The sequence below is a fragment of the Oenanthe melanoleuca genome, chromosome 11 (genome assembly GCF_029582105.1).
Source record: "Oenanthe melanoleuca isolate GR-GAL-2019-014 chromosome 11, OMel1.0, whole genome shotgun sequence".
NCBI lineage: Eukaryota > Metazoa > Chordata > Aves > Passeriformes > Muscicapidae > Oenanthe > Oenanthe melanoleuca.
Window position 1 is genome coordinate 19,872,612 of NC_079345.1, and position 18,856 is coordinate 19,891,467.

At 44.3% G+C, this 18,856-nt stretch overlaps 1 pseudogene; it reads left to right on the top strand.

Moving 5' to 3' along the window:
- Positions 1-11,510: 11,510 nt before the first annotated feature.
- LOC130258042 (uncharacterized) lies at positions 11,511-16,322 on the top strand (annotated as a pseudogene).
- Positions 16,323-18,856: the final 2,534 nt, after the last annotated feature.

Genomic DNA, 18,856 nt, shown 5'->3' on the forward strand with positions numbered 1-18,856 from the left:
TGCAAGTGAAGGCTTTGTTTTGTTGTTGTTGTCTTCTTTTCCAACCTAAATCATTCCATGAGTCTGTGAGTCACTGCATTGGCTGCCAAGGCAAATTTCCTGCAGCTCTGTCTCCAGCAGGACTTGCAGACACACCACTCCTCTGTCTTGCTGTACATGAATTCTGAATTGTTCTGTGTGGTATAGGAGGGCTTTAGGGGCTGAGGGTGGGGGTCTGGTTGTTCTTTGTGATGTATGAAGGGCTTTAGGAGCTGAGGTTGGGTTTTTTGGTTGTTCTTTGTGATATATGAGGGCTTTAGAGGGCTGGAAGGTGGATTTTTCTGCCAGTGTTTTGGAGCTATGATGTTTTTACTTCCACAATTACAAAACTGCCTTTCATGCTGGGCTCAGTGTCCTGTCTCTGGAGGTAAGGAGCAGTTTTTCAGGGAGTAATAAACTTCCTCCAGCTTGGCAGGGCATCTCTGGAAAGCCCCATTGTTTGCCTGCTGCCAACACTGCTCTTCCTTCCAGGAGCCCTTTCTCCCTGCTGCAGCCCCAGCTCACATTTTCCTTCTTCTTATTAGCACACTGGAGAAAGTCATCATTAATCAAATGCAAGCACATTTAGCAAAGTTCAATGTGTATGAAAAATTTATGCCAACCTTTAGGCTCTATGACAGTCCCAAGGCTTCACTTAATAAGTTCCATAATGACTTACCATTAATGGCCAATGCACATTATCTCTTTGAGGTCTGCCTCGGCCTTTCAGGAACATTTTCTGTTGCTGATTCTGGACCTGCTGTACGTTGGCCAGACATAGAAACAAAACCATTGTTTACATTCTTTGCTTTCTAAAATGGAAAGTTGGATGTCTTAAAACATAAAACCTCAGAGAACATGATTTTTATCTCCTCTTATGTGGCTCTAGCACAAAATTAATGAAAGAGTAGCTGTTTGTGGGGGCTGCAGAAGCTCTGGGAAATGACTGAAAATTTGATAAATCTTGTCCATTGATTTAGTAAAAATCTATGCTTCAAAAGATGTCCTCATCCAGCCACCCATCACCCCTGCTAAGAGTCTTAGAGGAGCTCAGGTATAGAATGGCTCACTGCCCCAAGTTCTGCAATTCTGTTCATTAATGAATCATAGTTAATCTAAGACATTTAATTCCTATCAGAATTTTATCTGAGTAAAAAGCCTCAGAAAGGCTCCTGACATCCAAGAACTGCCCATTTCTGTGGCTTTACACAATGCTGCAGCAAATGCTTTTCCCTAAGCACAGTCTCTCAGGATTGTTCAGTTCTCATAATTGTATCATTTTGTAAAGCCTGGATGCTGTGTACACACTCTGGCACAGTGTTTACTACTGTGAGTAAATGGCAGCACTCAGAAGAGTCAGTGGAATGAGGGAGCACTGCTGGAATCCAAGTGCTCCCACACTCCTGCAGGCTGTGTGTCACACTGTGTTTAAACATCATTAAATGAATGTGGACACTCTATGTGCCCACCCAGGCTGCTGCTGCACTGGAGACTACTCTGGAGTGCCTGGAGTCATGAACCACTCCTCTCATGAGGAAAAATCCTCCAATAGCACCTAAGTTCCCCACTCAGATTAGCTAGAAAGGCAGATCTTTTTGCATGGCCACTCGAAGAGAGCTGACTGTTTCACTCACCTAAATAAAAATACACAGCTGTAGTAAGGGTAAAAACAAAACAAAAATACATAGGACCTGCTTTACAATATTTTGAAAAAGAAAGAAAAAATTCAGCAGAAATTTGTTGTATTGAGAGACAGTAAATCTCCAGCAGGGTCAGCCTCCACTGTCCAGCCACTGTATCAACGTGCCACAGAATGACTGGGGCTAGAAGGGGCCGTGAGGATCATCCAGTTCCCAGTCCATGCCATGGCCAGGGACACACTTCACCAGATCAGGCTGCTTTTGAGTCCCTGTCCAGCCTGCCCTTGGGCACTTCCAGCATACAGATCAAAACAGGAACTCGTTTTCTTTTTGGCTGCTCTCTCCTCCCCTTTCCTATGCCACGTCCAAGTGAGAGCAGCAAGGCCAGCACCCTCCTACAGAGCACAGAACCATCCTACAGAGCACAGAACCACCCTACAGAGCACAGAACCACCCTACAGAGCACGGAGCCCCAGCTGCACCAAATGCATGGACATGGGTCATGGCTTATGCTGTGCCTGATGGCTCATTGTAAAATCCCCTCAATTAAATCCATGACATGCCTTTTGCATCAGCAGCTTCAGGTTGCTGATGCTGGACCAGTGGCTGGGTGCTGGGAGAGCGGACAGGCACGTTCAGAAGTCTGCTGGCTGCTTTTCAGGTGAGATCACAGTGTACACAAGCTATTTACTGCCAAACTCTTTAAAGAATTAAAAGCTGTGCATAACCCTGGATATTCCAAGGAGACTATTGCTGGCAAAGTGCTCTCAGCCATAGCAGATAATCAGAAACTTTAGCAAAAAAAGCTTTGCTATTAACTCTGCCTCAAAATACAAAGGGCATCTATACTTGACTGTAATAAAAATGTAGTGCAAAATGTCTGCATGGTAATAACAGAGACCATGGCTTTAATGAGAGTTGGGGAAAAGGAAAGAGTAGAATTTCTGACTGTTTGTTTGCCCTTGGTGGATTATGAGATGAAATGGAAGTCCCTGATTTTTTTTTAGCATGGAGGTCAGCGTGGAGTCGTGCTAATAAAAGAGCATTAGACTCCCAGTGCACCTATAAAACTCAGAGCCTAAACCAGCCCTTCAGTGCAGTGTAGGGAGCCAGATGTCAGTGATTCACTGCAGACATGGCCCCTTCCCAGCACATGTTCCAGAGGTGAGCCAAGCCCAGGAGCAGTCGGCTCTCTGTTGGTCAGTGCTGTGGAGGTAACTGGAATCATCCATATCCACCAGCCCAGGCTGGGTCTTTCCTGTGTCCTTTCCTGTGACCTTTCCTGAGTCCTTTCCTGTGGCCTTTCCTGAGTCCTTTCCTGTGGCCTTTCCTGAGTCCTTAATCTTCCCCTGGGTCCTTTCCTTTGGCCTTTCCTGGATCCTTTCCTGTGCCCTTTCCTGGGTCCTTCCCTGGGTCCTTTCCTGAGTCCTTCCCTGGATCATTTCCTTTACCCTTTCCTTTGCCCTTTCCTGGGTCCTTTCCTGTGACCTCCCTCACACCCCGCAGGTGTCATCATCCTCTGCTTCCAGTTTGTGCTGGCTGCACACTCTGAGGGCCACATTTGTGAAATGTTCCTGGGAGTCACATGCTGGAACAGCAACTGATGGGCGAGAGATTCAGGGCTCCCTGCCCAGTGGATGGGACACCTGGGCTGCCCTGGCAGCAGTGGAGGTGAGCCAACGCAGAGCTGCATCTGCCAAGAGAATTATGTGCTGTGACCACACAACCAAAACCACCACCCTGCAGACAGAAAAAAACATCTTTTAGTTTGGGGAGTCAGGAAGCAAGGGAATAGAAGCATTTCTAAGGAAGGGAGCTTGCCTGGAAATGCCAGAGAGCAGTGGAAGGAGAAGGAGCTCACCTTAAACCATCATAGTCTCCCTGAGCTTTACTCTTTGTCTTGAAAACTCTTTCAGAGAAGAGTGGGAGGAGAAAAGATTTAGAGAAAGTGTTTTTGGTCTAATTGGCTCAATGTCCTATGGGGCAAGAAATCGAAGTCACCAAGGCAGGAGAGATAATCTGAGTGTGTGTGAAGGAGTGAGAGGGACTCAGGCCTCAATGCCCACCTGAGCCACCACTTGGATGGCATGGCCACAATGGAGAGCAGCTCCAGAGCACAGGGGACACACAGGCATGGGGAGCAAGTTGGTTTCTGTGCCACAGGAAAGGGCTGCTCTACACCCTACCAGCTCCATTGACAGCAGGTCTGTTGAGGGTGCAGCCTTTGAAAGAATCCAGATCTCTGCTGACTTCAAATGTTACCTTGCAGCTCTTAAAATCCCTTTCTCTCACAAGCCCATTGATCTTTGAGAAGAGTGACAGACCCCTGGAAACTTTCATCCCCTCTCTGCAGGGTTCATTCCCAACCCTCTCGTGTTCCAGGGCTCCCTGTGGGCTCAGCACATCGCTGCTGTCTGAGCAGAGAGCCAGGCAGGTCAGAAGACAGAAAGCAGAAATCCTTCCAGTCCTTCCTTCAGGAAAGCTTCCGTGCTCACAGTGGAATTGCAGGAAGCAGCGGCCATATGGAAGAAGGCTCTCACTCCTAATGGGCCAAATTCACAGTTATTTATCTGGCAAAGAGTCTCCACCTCTCAGAAACTTCAAAGTGAGTCTGTCAGGTTGAATCCCATCATCACTTAAACTCAGAAGACTGCAACGTTTGTGTTGTTTTCTTAGCTCTGAGTTCTCACATGTGAGCTCTTCCTCTCCTCCAGGTTCTCCTAGCAGAACCCCATGTACTATTTTTGCTCTACTCATGCTACTCACAGCAAAGGTTACATGCTCAATTTGTCTGGGTTTTTTTTGTCGTTGTTTCTTTGAAAGATGGTGTTTTCTTTCTTGATCACATTTAAAATGTGTTCTGTTTACCACCCTATTAATATCCCTGCCACGAACATCCACAACTCAGTGTATTCTCTGCCTTAAGAAAGTTTAATTTCTTTCAGTTAAAGATCAGTGTTGTCATGGAGGAGCAGAATACCACCCTCACCAGTTTAATGAAAAAACAGGGTAAATACTGAATCATTGCTCACTCCTGCAGGACCCTCTGGTTCACTTGCAGGAGCTGCAAGGAGCATGGGGATTGTCTGTGAGGGCTAAGTTCCTGAAGTTAAGGGCCCTTATCCACCAGAAATATGGTCAGATGAATCACTGGAGTTACTCTAGGGAGAAAGGTGGCCATATGCAAATTTAATGCAGAATGGTTTCGCCCTGCCAAGGAAAAGAGAAAGAAAATCACAGAGGGTTTTAGGAGCTGCCAGTGCATATTATTCAACTTTCATTAACTCTCTTAAGAACAAGCCAGAGAATTGAATTTGGATTCTTGCTGCAAAGCTAAACTGCAGCCCATCTGTTTTCCATCTCAGACAATGGATAAGCTGAAATTTATGCACCAAAATATTGCCTAGGATTTGATGGTTTGAACAGCAGTTACCTCAAAACCTGGTGTGCCTTCGCTGCTTCAGGGCTGTATTTTTGGGGAGATCTTGGTGTTCAGGCTTCTCCTGGCTGTATTTGAACACTGCCTGAGATGATTCAGGAGTTTTGCTTGACAAATGGGTGCTGTGATCCAAGGCCCATCTGTCTTTTTTTTGGAGTGTGTAAAGGTCAGTGCTTCTGTTAATACAACTCGTACAAATACTTCCCTGCCATCTGACGACGTTCCTCCTCATTCAGATTGGCAGCCATTTCCCCCCCACAATCTGGAATCTCCTCCCAGCGTGGGCTGTTGAAGTGGGGATGATCACAGTTTTAAAATCAAAGGTTGAGTGCTTCTGTTGAGTTATACTTGGAAACGACCATGTTCTGTACAGTGAGAACATCCCATATGGAAAGGACATATGTGTTGGAGACAATAATACATAAATAGTGGATACAATTTTATATAACCCTTACATTCTTATGGCTCTTACATATAATTCTCTAATGAGACAGGTGAAAGAAATGACTTCAATACTGATATTTAGGTCCGTATATTGAAAGCTTACAGAATAAACAGGGAGTTTTAAAGACAGACTTAGCTGTACATAGTATTTCAAACAATTGCACCGACATAACTTGAAAACCCTGCTGGGCTGTCCTTACACAATAACTGGAGACAGTGCTGGAACCTCACACTGAAGATCTGCCTTGGACAGACACACACACAAATATTCGTAAATTGTCAAATATAAACTATTTAGTTTAATTTTGTTTTCAGGTTTAGTCAAAAAACAATCAAGTTTTGGAGGAATAAAGCAAGTGAAAAGTTTTGGTGGAAAGTTTCAGTGAAAAGGTAGAGCTAGGACGGAGAGAATCCTGACAATAGTTTTGTTATGGAATGTCAGCATTGCTCAGGGGCTGGGCTGTGGAGGCTGGCAGGATCCCAGATAACCTCGTACATTCATCATGGATCCTGCCCTAAAGAAACCCATATAGAAGATGCCTAAGCCTGGGTGGGGAGGAGGGGAATAAAACTCAGTTTACAGATGGTCAGTGAAGACCTGTTAGCACTTGGCAGCCAAATTCTCTCAGGAGTCTGGGCAGACAATTTTCCCATCCTGTCCCTGTCCTCCCCAGGCTCAGCATCAGCCCCCACAGAGGATCCTGAGCACTGAGCTGTCTGCTCAAAGCAGGAAAGGGGCATCATGATGACATTTCTTCTTATATGAAAGAAGATTAAATAAGAGTTTTTTTCCTAAGAAGATACAGTCATTTTATGAACTTGCATGACCCAGTTTCAGAAGTCAGGGAACAGTGATGATGCAGTTCATGCTCACATGAAGTTAGCTGCAATATTTTTTTCCTCATCACCACCATATTGCTTCACAGAACTTTCCAGAAATTTAGGAAATATTTGTTTTCCCTCTAATGACTAAAGCTAGCTTTGCTGAAAAAAATAATCTTCTGATTTTTCATCTGTTTTGTTGGCTTTTTTCCCCCATTTTTATGTCAGTAAATACAAAACACTGACATTGCTTGGTGAGGACCTTTTGGGAAGGAAGTCTGGGGATATATGGTATTCTCTAAACATATGTTCCCTGGAAATTAATCACCTATGAGATGAAGAACCTAATGGTTTCTGGTCATGCAGTATTAAGGCACATTAAGCACTGAAATGGAGCTGCCTTTTTCCCTGCACTGCTTTAATAACCAACAAACCTCAGAAAAGAAATCCACGTTCTTATTCTATGCTTTTCCATAGATCTGATTAAAAATTAGCTGACTGCTTTAACTGAGCTTGGTGCCAATGGCTTATAAAAGAACCATTTAAAGGACTTCAAAGCTCTTTGGTGCCTGTGGAGGCTTCAAAAGACCTTGAATCTGGTGTCCTTTTCCTCCCAGAGCACTTCCTGAGATCCTCCCTGTACAAGGATCTATACTCCATGAACCTTTCTGAAAATTTTCATCTTCTTGTGGAATGGAGCAATTTTTTTTTTTTGTTTGCTTGCTTGTTTTGGTTTGTTGGTTTTTTTGTTTGTTTTGTTGTTTTTTTTTTTGTTTGTTTTTTTTTTCCTAAATAATCCAAAACACTGCGAAATAAAACTGGCTGAAAAAAATCCTACTGTGAATTCCAAAGGCCAGGCTATTGAAGAGTAGTTTAACACTGCAGGATGGGAATATTTTAATCAGGATGATGAAACTGAACTGCACTCAGGAATGAGGGTATTTCTCATCCACAAAGTGATTCCTTAATCAACAATTCTGCAGCTTTGGAGCCCTGAGAAAACAAAATTCTGACTTCTTCCTAAGCTTACAGACTGAATTACCTAGAAAAACCTTCACTGTTTCTTTATAACCATCTTATTACAGCCATTATTGACATGGCCAGGCCTTTACACAAGTTTAGTGGGGATTTTCACACTGTCCAAAAATCAAAGAGCAAATTTCTATAGGTTCCCTCTACCAACCATTAGAAAAGTTATGGGGGAGGTCTGCAAGGAGCCTTCTTGCAGCCACCTCCTCAGGTCTCAGTCTTAACCAGCCTTTTTCTGCATCACTGGATATTTATCATTTAATTAATTAATTATTTTGCAAATTGAGCTTCACTCTGGCTGGTTTAATAAGCAGAAATGGTAAAGCAATAAGCAAACGAGCTAAATAAGAGAATTTCCTGAAAGCCACCCAAACTGGATGCAATGTTTTACTCACTGTGAGGATGACCCTTCATTTTTACCATGTCTTCCAAGCCCTGCAGGGACAAACTGCCACTCAGTGATGCACAGAATTCCTGCAGCCCTCAGGGAGGCATGGCTGAATCTGCAAGTCATCCGTCATCCTGTGCATGATCTCTTACATCTTTCCCTTTAAAAATATTCAGAGATTCTGTGAGGCTCCTTCCACAAGTCATTTCCAAGTAAAAATTTTGTTTTTTCTGTATTTTTTTTATTTAGTGTACATTGACTCACTCTGACACATGTGCACAGAACTTCAGGTTTCCAACAGATTAATGAATCTTTTGGCAGCCTTCAGCTATTAAATTGCTTGTGTTTTTACAGGATAGACTAGTGGTATTGAAAGCCCTTAAGTATTGCTCCTATAGTAACTGCTGAATTTTTGGGGTACTCCAAGGAAGGAGGAATTTAAACATCAACAGTAAGAATTAAACAGTTATTGAAAAAGTCTGAATTCATGTGGAGAGAAAGAGAGGAAGGAAGGGAGGGAGGGAGGAAGGAAGGGAGGGAGGAAGGAAGGAAGGGAGGAAGGGAGGAAGCAAAGAACATACCAAAAACCCCATATCTGAATCTTTGTTTTTCATGACTGCCATAATACTCTCCAAATACCAATTCCTCTTCCCAGCCCTCACACATTCTCAAGCACCTGCATGACTGGTTCTGGCCTCTCCTGAACACCACCAGACTGAATATCTTTGTGGATGTGTCTTCAGCTTTCTTCTCTCTCTTTCTTTCTCTTTCCTTTCTTTTCTTTCTTTCTTTCTCTTCTTTCTTCCCTTGAGGTCACAGAGAAAAGGAAAACTAAAGGCTCTAAAAAAAGATCCTACATTTATCATTTCTTAAATCTCAGGGTTTTCAGTTCAGCAGTTTAGTAAGTCTGACTCACTGCTCTTATCTCTTGGGGATGGCAGTTTGGAAAGCAGATTTCATTACAATAAAAGAACAGGTGCCATTCATATTCTTAACTTCTTTTTTTTAATATCACTGCATAACATACATCTGTCTCACTGCTACTACACAAAACAGAAGCCTGGAGGACTATTTACGGATTATTCCACACCATTTTTCATAAGAGCAGGACTGTTCCCCTGTTCTGGGCAAACTCTAATTAACAGAGCGATAGCATCACTGTAACATTGTGCAATTCCTATTTTAAATAATGTTCAGTGTGTACTGCTGCCCTTTTCTGTCAAAGTATTACTGTGTGCTTTGGCACAAAGATATCTGCATTTCTGTATCTTCTACCAATTTTACAAAGGTTTTATAAGGCTTAATGAATGGAAAATGCTTTGAAAAGCTGTAGATAAAAGGCAAGTTTGAAGGCAGTCATTAGTAGTAAATACCCTAATCAAAATTTCTCGTTAATCCTTTCTGCTCTGGCTGTGCAGGCAGTGCTGACAGACCATTCCTCCAAGGTTATTCTGATGCCACTTCACAGACAAGAACCCTAAAAGTCACTTACATTTGCAGCCCTGCTGGCACCAATGTCACCCAGCTCAGTTTATGTTGTGCCACCTTAACAAAACAGAGCAATAGCAAAAAAAAAAAAAAAAAAAAACAAAACTCATGGACTTTCCATGTCCCACCATTAAAACTAATATTGTGTAACTAGAAATCAACTGCTTCAATTAATGGGAATATATGGCTTCATTTTGTAGGCACAACCTTTCCTTTGAAAGCCTGCTGACATACGGGTTCCCACTGGTGCTGTAATTACACTGTGCCTAAAAGTCATCATTAGTTTAAAATGTGGACATGTTTTTTTTACATACATATATTTAATGAACAGTCTTGGTTACAAGTGCTTTTCTTTCAGCACCAGTTCCAATGGCACTTATTCACTGTGATCCCAGCTTCTCTGGAGGTTGCTCCAAGGGGGAATTCCAGGTTGACATCTCTTGGGGGCTGCAGGGTACAATGCCCCTCTTTAAAGCACTCTGGGGCTGTAAGACAGTGCAGCATTCTTGTTCCTGGGTCATGCCGTTAAAGCTCTGCACCCCACAGTCCTGCAGGAACGTTTAACACACTGGATAATTAACACACTGGATAATTGGGGTTGCTGCTGACAAATGAGGCGCTGGTGGTAGCCTGGGGAGAGCGACCATCAGAGAAGCAAGAGGGAAAACTGCCCTCTGAGAGCCTAACTGCGCTGAGTTACCAAAATTTGCATTTCCAAGGTCACTTTTAACAGCCATTCTAATGAGAGATGCTCATACAGTGCTGAGCACCGGGAGCTTCTGGCTGAGTTTGATCAGCAGGTTGCCCATGTCACCTCCAGATTAAGTTTTTGCCTTGCTTTTGTTTAATTAAAAAAAAAAAAAAGAAAAGGCTTGTACTATATATTTTTATATTTTGGGAGGTGGACAAGTATGTATTTGGAGCCTGTACTTTGATCTGCACTGAACACTTCATTTTGAATTTCAGTATTTCAACAACACTTTTGTACAGTTCAAAGGGAAAGTTTACCTGAATTTGAAATAAACTTCCAAATGAAATCTTATGCAAATAGGAGCACGGATATATGTTTAAAATCTGTCAAAACTAAAAGCTTTGATTTTTGTAAAGCATTGTGTTTGGCTTTTTTGGGGGCCATGAATATTGCAATGAAAGCAATATGTGATTGGAAAGTGCCCATCAATGTCAAGAGTCTGTTTGTCACACAGCTCCAGTAATCTGTGTTTTGATTGTGCATTTGACAGCTCTGGGTCTTGCAGATCCTCTTAGCATTTTGTTTCCTCAGACAGCCACTTTAACTCTGAGTACAGACCCCCATACCCAGTCACATTTCCAAAGGGGCATCAGAGAGGCACCAACGTTTCTCAGATCAGAGCAATGGAGTTAGAACTATTTATTTTCTCTCATCATCCCACCAAACACCTATGAAAGACCTGGAGATCTTAAAACATTTGGGCCTGAGGTCAGTAGAGATGGAAAAAAATCTTTTTGTTGAGCTACACAAGGTTTCGTGAAGCAGATCTCTTGTCACCTATTATGTATGAAATTATTTGTACCAGTCATTTTTATGTCTTCTCTCCTCAGGCAACTTCTATTTGGTGAGCAAAGCACCTGAGCAACTGTTTTCCTGTGCTACAATGAGGCCTGATTGTGTCACCGAAACTGTGGGAAAAATACGAACTCTCCAACAACATTTTTAGGTTTAGAAAATCAAAACATTTTTAGTGTTAGGCATTAATTTATTCTGGCCTGGATGTTGTTCTGGCCAGAATGTGCAACAGAAATAATTTCATCCACACATAGCCCAGGTTCTGTAGAGAAATTCATTCCATGATACATAATTTTTACCAGATTTTTCACATATTTTTTACAGTCAAAACCCATAAAAATTCATGGTTTAGTATTCATTGGTCTGAAGTTATATAGTTCTTAGTGTTTGGTTTCCTACTGGATATGAATCCTCCGATGCTAATTAGATTCTCTTTCTTCTCTCTCTCTCCCAGATCATTCTTCTCTTTCTTTTTCAGCTGTGCCAGGGGTGATGTTTCGAGTTGATGGTTACTGATAGTCGTTATCTTTTGTGTAACTTCTGTGCTACTTGAGATGTTCAGCTCATCAGACCTTGCCTGGTGGAACAATTCCCTGAAAAACATCAATTCCCTCCCCATGGCACAAAGGCGAGCAAAACTTTCTGGATCTTGTGAGTTACGTGGGCACAGGTCTGGGCTTTCTCTGCTGGTGAATAATGGGCTGGTTAAAAGAGGTGCCTAGGGAGAGCAGCGACCAGGAGAGGGCAAACAGGGGCGTGGCATGTCTGAGGGCGTGGCACGTCTCAGAGGGTGTGGCACGTCTCTGAGGGCGTGGCATGGCACCTTTTGCAGGGCATTTCGTGCAGGCAGGATAAGCAGGTAGGGTTGTATGGAAGGAGGCTCACAGCTGGTCTGTGATCCAGAGAGGGTTAATGAATAAGGATTATTTCTGGTACGTATTTTATCAAGACTGTTGGCCTTGAGACCAAGACAAGAAGAAACTTGCAGCTGAGAAAAATATTTTTAGAAAAGTTTTGTGAAAAACACAGGTGGAGATGGTTTTACACCAATGAACATTATGTTGATCTATTGTAACCAATTAATAAAGTGTAAACTTTGTGGAGTGTGTAAAAAACAGCCAAATGTTGTACTAAACAGGATATTAGACTTCTGAAATGTAGTGTGTCTCTTTGTATGTCGTGTCTGCCCCAACAGCAACAGGGTTGCAGGTTTCTTCTTGCTGTGGAAAGGGAGAAGAGGTGGAGGCTTTTGATGCCGTAAGTATTGAAACTAATGATGATGGAGCTGAATGCCTGTTGGTAAGGATTAAGGGCAAGGCCAACAAGGCTGACATCCTACTGGAAGTTTATTATCATCCACCCAACCAGAAAGAAGAGGTGGACAACTTATTCTTTAAGCAGCTAGACAGTGTTTCAGAATCATCAACCCTTGTTCTTGTAAATGACTTCAACCTGCCAGTCATCTGCTGGGAACTTAGTACAGCAAAAAAAAAAAATGCAATCCAGTAAGTTTTTAGAGGATTTAGAGAGGTTTTAGAGTTTTTAAAGAGCTTTTGAAGGAACTTAGGAATAAAAAGAGGATGTATCATCTTTGGAAGGAGGATCAGGTGTCTCAAGAAGTATTTAAGGAGGCTGCTAAGACATGTTGGAAAAAAAATAGGGAGACCAAAGCTCAGTATGAACTTAAAATGGCGACTTCTCTAAAAGATAAAAAAAAAAATTAATAAAAAGTTTCTACAAATATATTAATGGTAAAAGAAAGGGTAAGACCAGCCTTTGTTCTCTAATGGATGAGGGAGGGAACTTAGTAACTGCAGATGAGGAGAAGGCAGAAGAGCTTAACGCCTTCTTTGCCTCAGTCTTTAGTGGGATGACAGCTTGGCCTCAGGACAACTGGTAGATAGTGTCAGGAAGCAGAATAGTCCCTCTGTTATCCAGGAGGAGGCAGCCAGAGAACCGCTGAGATGCATAAATCTATGGGACCAGATGAGATCCATCCCAGGGTGATGAGGGATGGCAGATGAGCTTGCAAAGACGCTCTCCATCATTTACCAACAGTCCTGGGACACTGGTGAAGTTCCAAGTGATTGGAAGCTGGCCAATGTGACACCCATTCATAAAAAGGATAAGGACGAGGATCCTGGTACCTATAGGCCAGTTAGCCTGACCTCCGTATCTGGTAAGGTTACGGAACAGTTTATACTGAGTGTCATCACACTTAGAGGAAGGCCAGGGTATCACACCCAGCCAGCGTGGGTTTAGGAGGGGTAGGTCATGTTGGACCAACCTGGTCTCCTTTTATGACCAAGTGACCTACCTGGTGGATGCAGGAAAGGCTGTGGATCTTGTCTACTTGGACTTCAGCAAGGCCTTTGATACTGTCTCCCACACCATTCCCTGGAAAAGCTGGCAGCCTGTGATTTGACAGGAGCACTCTTTCTGGGTTAAGAACTGGCTGGATGGCCAGGCCCAGAGAGTGGTGAATGGTGCTGCATCCAGCTGGGATCAGTCACCACTGGTGTGCCCCAGGGGTCTGTGCTGGGGCCTGTTCTGTTCAATATCTTCATTGATGACATGGATAAGGCTGTTGAGTCTTTCATCAGTAAACCTGCAGATAACACTAACATGGGAGCGTGTGTCCATCTGTTGGAATGGAGGAGGGCTCTGCAGAGAGACCTGGAATGGTTGGATGGATGGGCAGAGTCCAGTGGGATGGAGTTTAACAAGGCCAAGTGCCAGGTCCTGCATTTTGGCCACAATAACCCCCTGTAATGTTATAGGTAGTGATGGTGTGGGTGGACAGTGCCCAGGCAAAAAGGGAGCTGGGGCACTGATGGACAGCAGCTGGACATGAGCCAGCAGTGTGCCCTGGTGGCCAAGAAGGCCAATGGCCCCTGGCCTGGATCAGGAATGGTGTGGCCAGCAGGAGCAGGGAGGTCATTCCTCCCTTGTACTCAGCACTGGTGAGGCCACACCTCGAGTGCTGTGTCCAGTTCTGTCCCCTCAGTTTGGGAAGGACATTGAGACACTTGAGCACATCCAGAGGAGGAAACAAGGCTGGTGAGGGGCTTGGAACACAAACCCTGTGAGGAACAACTGAAGGAGCTGGGGTTGTTCAGCCTGGAGAAAAGGAGACTCAGAGTGACCTTATCACTCTCTACAGCTCCCTGAAAGGTGGCTGTGCTGTGTGGGGCTGGTCTCTTCTCCAGGGGCACTGACACAACCAGAGAACAGTGTGAAGTTACATCAAGGAAGATATAAGTTGGATATTACAAGAAAGTTTTTAGAGAAAAAAATAATAAAGTATCGGAATGTTTTGCCTGGACAGGTAATAGAGTCACCATTCCTGGATGTGTTTAAAGAAAGACTGGATGTGGCACTTGGTGCCAGGGTTTAGTTGAGGTGTTAGAGCTAGGTTGGACTCGATCTCAAAAGTCTCTTCCAACCTGGTTATTCTATGATTCTGTGAAAACTAACTGGAGTTACATAAAAAACTTTTAGATTGTGCATAGATTCCAACAGTAACATGACACTGATTATGAAAGCCTGAATGCAGCCTGGAGTTCTGAGTCAGTTTTGGGTTTGGAAAGCTGCACAGAGCCATGGCAGGACTTATGCTCACGCCATCTTCCAAGATGCGCATGATGCTCTCCTGAGACAGTCTTGAAGCTGCTCAGACTCTGGTTGCTTGCTATTCTCTTTGCTTTATTAAGGATTATCTCTGGAATGCACTTGGCCGTTGTTCAGGCTCATTTTGTGTGTTGTGGAGAGGATTGAAGCAGCCAGACTGACAGAAAGGAGCACTCTTGCAGCACGGAAAGCTGTGCTGGACAATGCCACAACAAATGGCTCGTTCTGCATCCCATGGAGGTCTCAGATCCTCCCCTACAAATGGCTGTGGGATGAGAAACATTCCTGGCTCATCCTCTGTGTGCAATATTTACCCTGGGTTAGCTCAGTCTGGGACGTACCCTCGGTTCCCAGGGCCGGAGGAACGCTCCTCTGATTTCTGGAAATCTCTTTTCAATCGAGTGCTGCAGTATGGTGACACGGGCTTCTGGAGCCCCGGCTAGTTCTTTGTAACACCAGAGCCGCGCCAGGTGTGGGGAACTGCCCCAGGAGGAGATTTCCTGGAAGCAGAACCATAAGAACTAGTAGCTCTTCAGTGTGTCCCACATCGAGGATTGAGCCAAAGAGGTGAGGAAGGCTCTCCAGTCCTGGAGCTCAAAACACCTTACCAAAGCAGTAGCAGTCAGGAACAAAAAACCCTGAGCATTGCTGCGTCCGAGATTAAATATGGGGTCAGTTCAGGGGGTGGGGACAAACAATTGACCAATGAAGGGTCTTTGGGGGAGGAGTGGAAAGCAGGGTCTTACAGGGTTACAACCAATGAGGGGAGCAGGGGGAGGAGAAAGGGTCACATGGGCCAGTGGGGCATCGAGTAATGGGGGATTTCCAAAGGGGTGGACCAACTAGGGATTGGCCCAGGGTAAGACTGACATGGAAGGTGCTGGAAAAAGGGGCAGGGTTACAGTGACGGACAACGAAGGTGCTGGAACAAGGGGCAGGGTAGCAATGATGTACAAGGGGGCAGGGAATGCCAAATTAGGTAGTTTCAGGGGTGGATACAACTTGGGGATAAACCAACTGGGGAAAAACATGGGAGTATATAGGAACAAACCATTTTAACAATAATCTGAATAGAATGAAATAAACGTGCGCTGCAATAGTGTGGTTTGATGCACAGCTCTCTAAACCTTCCCCCAGCTCCTCGCTGCTCAGTCGGATGTTTGCCCAGCCACACCACCCTCCTGGGAGCACCCCACGATCCCAGCTCAGCCCTCCAGCGCAGACACCCACACTGATTACCCTGACATTACCCACTCCCCACTCCAGCCTGCCTGGGCTGGGGATGCTCTCACACCAGCACAGCACAGCTGAGATCCATTGGACCAGATTTTACCTGGTACAGCCAAGTAAAATCCCCCCGGCCAGTTATTAGGCTGTGTTAATTATGGCAATCAGCCTACCCACTCTGACCTAATTATAAATAATTAGCTTATCCCTTTATTTCCAAGCCTCTTCCCTAGTGAGAGAGGACTTTTGAGATTTTTGAACTAGCAAAAGTACTCTCACAGAGTTGCTTTTCAGGTGTAACAACCTTGACATTAAAGGCCCAAGTCCATGAGAAAGGCATGGCTAGATCTCACTGACCTGGGGGAGAAGGAGGTGCCTTCTCTTCCTTGAGGAATTACAAATCTTCATTCGTAAACTATTTCAATGTTCTAGGGCATTTAGTGAGATTTTTAAAAATACCTATAGGCACCAAAATGCCCATTTGCCTAATAAAAAATATTTCTTTAATGCCTTTTTCAAAATCTTGTTCTTTTGGATTAGAATGCTGCCTCTCAGAAAAATTGTAACAAGAAAGTGAGCATGGCACAAATTATAGGGCTCAGTTATGTCCAGCAGCAAATAAGATCATTGTACCCTCTGGACTTAATTTGACACCAAAATGTGAAAAATTATTTTCTTACAGGGAAAAAATGCAAATTTTTATTTTTGCTGCTTCAAGCATCAAAGACTTCTCTGTTTGCCTCTTGTCTTCAATTAGACAATAACTAATCCTCACCAGAAAGACCAACTTCATATGAAACTGTGTTGCTTCCCAAGTTTATGCTTTGCTACTGTCATTTAGGAAATGAGTGCTGCACAAATGGGTGGTGTGGGATCTCTCAGGAATAATATATTTGTAGGAAGTGGATTGTGTGTCCTTGTAGCCTCAAAATGTCACTCCAAATGACTCTTCCAATAAAAGCTCTTTGAGGACCTTTCTAAATCGTTCTTCCTGATCCAAAGAAATAATTTTTCCTTCCATTGCTGTAGGTAATTTTCACTTGTGACCATACCTCCATGCCAAGCAACTACCCCTGACATTTTTTTGCCATTTTCCTGCAGTTCTCCCTCCATGGCCACCAGTTAATAGGGGTTCCTGTGAAAGAGAGCACCCCTGAGGTTTTAGGTGTTGCCCACCCACATCTGGGAGATGTTGTAGATATTTCCCCTCTCCAAAGCACACGTTTATACAGCCATGCCCTGAAGGACCTCTTCCCCTTATCTTTCCCACTGAAAAGGATACAGTTAAATCCAGTCAGTGATGTCAGCCTGTGATCATTATGAAATAATTCCCATTCCAAGGATTTGTTCTCCTGGCTCGTTGACACTAATACAAAGTACTCCCAAATGTGTCAAAATTTCCTACTTTGAATACTAAGTCAAAGCTCATTAAAGCAAATTTATTTTTCCCCTCCAATGATTCCCAGGTTCTGTGAATCCACCCCGTTTACAGAATTCTCCCAAAGCTGCCTCATGCCTTGCCTTGCAAACACCATTTGCAAAGTTTAAAACCACCTTTATTTCCATGCATGGCATTCACAGATAGATCTGTAAATAACAAAGCTCCCTGCCTGGTCAGGAAGGCAACCTGTGGGATGGCATTTTACTCCAGAAAAGTATTTGTCACAACACAGCTGGTCTGTAGCTGCACAGATGAATTTGGACATAGCAGAATTCCAATTTGGCTCACTCAGTTTCTTGTAGAAGAGATGACCTGGTCCGTGGGTGAGGCAATGACAGGTTGGAATCAAGCACAAACAGGGGACCCCTGCCAATCCCGTGGGATCCTGAATGGATCCAGAATGGGTCCAGTCATGCCTTTGGCCAGGGAGCTGGGCAGTGCTGAGGCCCTAACCAATCACGAGTGCAAGGGCGAAAGTTCTGAACCCCTGCAGAAGGGGAGGCTCAACAATAAACCCAACACTAAACCCATTTGGTGTGCTCTGTCCTGTGCCTGTCTCCAGCCTATGACCCCAATGTAAGAAGTATTGCAATGGCTTCAAGTGGAACCGACTGAAAAAAAAACCCTACTTGCTCTCTACCAGGAATTCTAAGCACAGTGTGAGAAAAAGATAAAGTTAACCTAAAAGGCAATTTTTCAGTATTGTGGAGCATGTGTTTCTGGACTCTTCACACAGCATGGCACTGGGATAAATGGATGAGTGAGCAATGCAAATTTCTGCACTCTGTTCTGCTTCACATGGACGAAATGTCCCTGGGTCAGGGAAACAGCCTGGTTATAGTGGGTGTTTTGTGCCAGTTACCACAAATAGCTCACGTTTGCAGAAAAAGCTACTCTAACCAACCTATCTGAATTTTCCTGTACCCCTATAGAGAGAGGATTATTTTAACTAAATACTGGGCTGTTAGATGTTCTGGATGTATATTGGTCACACTGCTGGGATAAAGAAGTGAGCTTTGTTCAGGATGGCAAATAATAGAATGGGTTGGGTCACAAGAGACTTAAAGCTCATCCCATCCCACCCCAGCCATGGCAGGGACACCTCCCACTGTCCCAGGCTGCTCCAGCCCCAGTGTCCAGCCTGGCCTTGGGCACTGCCAGGGATCCAGGGGCAGCCACAGCTGCTCTGGGCACCCTGTGCCAGCCCTGCCCACCCTGCCAGGGAACAATTCCTCATTCCCAATATCCCACCCAGCCCTGCCCTCTGGCACTGGCAGCCATTCCCTGGCTCCTGGCACTGCAGTTCCTGAGGAATTGTCCCTCTCTGGTTCCCTGCAGCCCCTCAGACCCTGGGAGGAGCTGTGAGCTCTCCACACAACCTTCTCCTCTCCAGGCTGAGCAGCCCCAGCTCTGCCAGCCTGGCTCCACAGGGGAGGTGCTCCAGTGCCCTCAGTACCTCCGTGGCCTCCTCTGGGCTCTCTCCAGCGCTTCCATGTCCTTCTTATGTTGGGGCACCAGAACTGTTCACAGGTGGGAACCACATCCCAGCCCAGGTGGGGTCTCAGGATAGCAGAGTAAAGGGGGAGAATCCCCTCCCTGTTCTGCTGTCCAAAGTATGGTGTATTTTGACAGCAAAAAAAGAATAAATAAACAAAATCATCCTGATATAAGCCCTCTGTTATGGATGATAAATTAAACTTGTTATGGATGATAAATTAAACTATACTTTAAAAAAATCTCCAAA